Raw genomic sequence first — 269 nt, forward strand, 5'->3', positions numbered from 1 at the left:
TCGTTTGAAGATTTTAAGACATTTGACCCCTGTGACCTTGAATGAAGGTCAAGGTCATTCTTTTTAACAAACTTGGTAGGGCTTCATCAAAGCAAGCTACAGGCCAAATATTAGTTGCCTGGGCCTTCTAATTATTGAGAAGAAGTCGTTTGAATGAAAAGTTTACGCACGGCGGACGACGACGGACGAAGCATGATGACTATAGGTCATCGGACCCTTCGGGTCAGATGACCTAATAAGGATCTCAAGGTACAACAAGAAATCCATGA

This window comes from Ylistrum balloti, unplaced genomic scaffold (assembly GCF_031769215.1).
Source record: "Ylistrum balloti isolate Yb309-2 unplaced genomic scaffold, AGI_CSIRO_Ybal_v1 Utg371552, whole genome shotgun sequence".
In the NCBI taxonomy this organism is placed as follows: domain Eukaryota; kingdom Metazoa; phylum Mollusca; class Bivalvia; order Pectinida; family Pectinidae; genus Ylistrum; species Ylistrum balloti.